Here is a 4,092-nt window from a genome sequence, read left to right as displayed (position 1 = left end):
TAGCATCTTTTGCTCATAAATTGGTTGCCTTGACCCATTTTTAAATGATATTTTTAATTGAAAATTTTAAAGGAAAAAAAGAAAGGCAGAAAGAAACAGAAGCAAGGAGAAAAGAAAAACACAAAGTGAACAAACAAGAGATTTACAAGCATCACACTAGTAAGTAAATTAAGTACACATCCTGAGAATAAAGTTTAGATCTAAATATTTATATTTCCTATTCTAAACTGCCCATCTCCCTTGGAGATTTAAATATCCTACATCATTTTGAAAATATCATTATTAAAATGATTATTTAAATATCCTACATCATTTTGAAAATATTATTAAAACTGATTAATGAAGGTAAAGTGAAAAATTAGTCTTATCCTGTAAAAAATCTATTTCGATTTACAAAACCATCTTAAATAAGACAAACCTAGACTTCAGATATGCTACAAGTCCATGGGTAGAATTATAGTCCAAAGATAGTTTTCATATTAAATTAAATTCTGGGTCAGATGTATTTTTAAAATGTGAAGCTATTTTAGACAATGAAGCATGCTGTTATTTGCTCTTTATCTGCTATAGGAACTGTATGCATTTTCTAATGAGAACTGTAAGGTACCCTAGATGCTGTTGGCATGTACAAAGATAATTCAGTATGCGCTGTAAAAATAAGTTTTAGTAATATTTAATAGAAAGATTGCAAGTTAGAAAGGAAATTCAACTTTTAGAATGTTTCATTCTGTTATAGATCTTTTTGTAAATTTCTACATTGCCATTAATACGAGGGCAAGATCCAACCTTATTACACTTCCCAGGCTTTTTTTAGAAAATGTATTACCCTTTTTAACAATCCACACTGGAGTGGTATATTATTTGCAAATGCTTCATACCAGTTTTCACTAAGTGTGTTATTTACTACTATTTTTTTATTCCACTGAAATTCCCATTGTTGTGCATATTGTTTTCAGTGCTAAATCCATTTAATCTTTCAATTTTTAACTTGTTTTGTTTCCGACTCATATTTCCTTAGCCCTTTTAAATAAGGCCCAGCAAATGTTCCAAATTTTGTATTACATAGTTTTCAAATTCAGTTGAATCTTGAAGCATTCAGCGTTTTCTTTTTTCTTTTTTTGGTAATTCCTTTAGAACAATACTCTTTGGTCAAAGATGTTGGAACTGGTCAGGTATTTATTTCTGTGCATTCTGAAGACAACACAACTTAAGTTAATCTATTGTAAGAAAAATCATGTATGGAAAAGAAAATGGTATTTTCAGGTTGTGTAAGAAACAATATGCTGTAATATTTAAACAGGGAAAATAAAATCTCCAGTAGTTTTAAGTCCTGGAACAACTATGATTCCTTCCATTTATTTGGCAAGAGAATTAGCAAGCAACACATCTAAACAGACCATCCCTCCAGAAAAGTTGGTTAGCTATATTTGTGATAATTTGTAAACTGATTTGAGTCTCATAGGTATGTTATTATAGAATAGGGTTATACAAATACTCTAGGCCGTTCCAAAACTGCTATGAAGAATGTAACACCTGTTTCTACTCTTTAAACCAGTTGTGACTTTTCCAAACCATGTGTTCTCAGGAAAAGATGCAGTTGCTTTAAAGAGTTGTAGATAGGTGGTGCTGTACACTCCAAAGTCGACTTTGGTTAGAACAGTATGCACTACATTTTTCAGTATACCGTATATAGATTAGGTCACCAGTAGATGTAATTGCATCAAACAAAAATAATGCTAAGATCATTTAGATCACTTCCAGAATTGCAGCTAAAATAGCTCTTTCATTCCAAGTTTAATACAATGTGTATTTATTGCAAACAATAATATACAAAAGGATAAGTTTTACAGAGACCCAAAGGATTTGCAAACAAAATGACTGAAAAACTGTTTTTATCTAAAACTAATCTTTCTGAAAGGACATTACTTAAGTTACAGAAATACTTTCAAGAGATCTGCTTTTTTAAATATAGTAGAAAAGATACCATATTATAAGAGTGCTTTAAGCTTTTCTTCTACTGAATTCCCTATAAAATAATTAACACATATAACATTTTAAAATAAAAAAAGTTAGCTAACTTTTTTCCAAAAGCAGTATTTTAACTGTTTGGCCACAAGTTCACCAGTGTCGCTTTCTCTAATTTTCCTCCCAAATGAAGTGAAAGGCTGTCTGGTGGTTCCAGCAGCACCCATTCATTTCTCTGGCCCCTTCAAGAGACAGAAAAATAATGGAAATGTGCCACTTCCTGCCTTGTTGGTTTACATTCACTGTTGCTTTGCTTCACTTGGGCAGAATAAGCCTAGGCCAGGGGTCGGCAACCTTGGCTCTTTTATGACTCGCGGACTTCAACTTCCAGAATTCCTGAGCCAGCTATGCTGGCTCAGGAATTCTGGGAGTTGAAGTCCACGAGTCATAAAAGAGCCAAGGTTGCCGACCCCTGGCCTAGGCCTATCCAGACAAAAGAATAAAGAGGTGGAACCTTAAGGCAATATGGTGGATTGGACCATTTTGGATAGCAATTTAGGGAATCTGTTAAATGTTCCTCCATGCAAAATGAAATCCCCAGAAGTCAGACATCCGCATGTAAAGGAAGGTTTGCTGATTGGCTGTAACTTGGGGAATTTTTCACGAAAGAAAGAGTGGTTCAGTCCACTCTTACCTTCTGTGCTCACCACACTGTTGCATTAATTTAGTCCGATCCAAATCACGAGTCCAAAAGTATTCAGGCAGAAATAACTCAGTGATACACTAATTAGCCATGCTTTGTTTGTACAATGAGAAAAACAACAGAAAAAGCTTTCCAGTTTATTCTTACCAAAGAAATAGAAAAGATAGAAAGACAAATAGGAGCCAGGTATTTGTACAAACCTAAGACACATTCTGAAGGAATAATAAAATACAAAAAGACTGAGAGATAAATAAAATAAAGGGTTATTGATTTAGACCATAATTTAACAATTAGGCACCATATACCCTCTGAGTAAGATGCTGGTATTTCTGTTTACATTACAAAGATTTCTAATATGGAAGGGGGGAATTGAAAAAAAAACCTCGATTAAAAACATCTTTTTCACAAAATAAATATATATAATTTTAAAAGAAGAAAAACCACCTACTACTGTCATCCATGAACCTTGCTAAAGCTGGTGTCCCTGTGTCATTCCCATCTCCTTCTCTTGTAAGCTGTCTTCGTGGAATAAAGAATTCTAGTTTTTCATGCAATTTACAGGGGAGGCTCCTGGTTTTGAGTGACCTCATTTGTCTCACAAATGTTGGCCTGGTGTTGGAAGCTGAAGAAAAGGGGTCAAGGTAGGGAATGCTGGTTCTGGCTTTCAAACTTGGTGCTTGTAGTTGCAAATAAAATAATAATTAAAAAGTTTCAGACCTTTAAAACTGAGCTCTCTTCTTGGGAATTCCATATTTTCCCCTGGCAGGGGGAAAAATAATTGTGCAAGTCTTTTGGAAGATTTCACAGGATTTTTCTTTAAGGCGTCTGATAGTGTTACTTTTAAGGCTCAAGGTATTTTTGCTTTTTCTTTAATTCTTTTTTTCTCAACATATTTTATTTCCATGCTAGAAAAATAAAAGTCTCTTTCCAAATTCCCACAATCATATTAATGAGCACTTATTTCCTTCCCCCCAATTTTTTTCCTTGATTTTTAATGCACACATTTTAGTCTCTAAAAGTATCAGTTAGCTATAGAAAAATACCTCTGACAGCAGGGAAAAAAAGCTAAGGCATAATCTTTTGCTAAGTGTGGTTCAAGTGTCCAAAAAAAAAAAAAAGAAAAAGGAGTTTTTAAGTTTCTCTAAAAACAAGTACGTATAAATCCCATCATATTGGTAACAAATCATAAACAATACATACTAAAAATATTTAAAATAGAGAATATTCCTCACAGAGGAATACTTTTGAGTTTATATTTTTTTTCATTTTTTTGTTTTTAGTTATTGTTAAAAAATAATTAACAAGTTCATACCTATGCAAGCTAAGCTGGCTGTTTGAAGAAAATAAAAAACTGCCTTCAAATCAAAAGATTTAGTCCATCATGGAATGTTTCTTGACTGAGAATAATCTGGTCAGTTTTGAAA

The 4,092-nt window shown here is 32.9% G+C and overlaps 1 long non-coding RNA gene across 1 annotated transcript; it reads left to right on the top strand.

Moving 5' to 3' along the window:
• Positions 1-255: 255 nt before the first annotated feature.
• Positions 256-3,852, top strand: LOC308664013. Its single transcript, XR_014025571.1, has 2 exons — positions 256-2,303; positions 2,447-3,852. It is a non-coding gene; the product is annotated as an uncharacterized lncRNA (long non-coding RNA).
• Positions 3,853-4,092: the final 240 nt, after the last annotated feature.

The sequence above is a fragment of the Vipera berus genome (genome assembly GCF_964194415.1).
Source record: "Vipera berus genome assembly, chromosome: 2".
NCBI classification, from domain to species: Eukaryota; Metazoa; Chordata; class Lepidosauria; order Squamata; family Viperidae; genus Vipera; species Vipera berus.
Note: the sequence above shows the minus strand (reverse complement) of the source record. Positions and strands in the feature narration are given on the sequence as shown.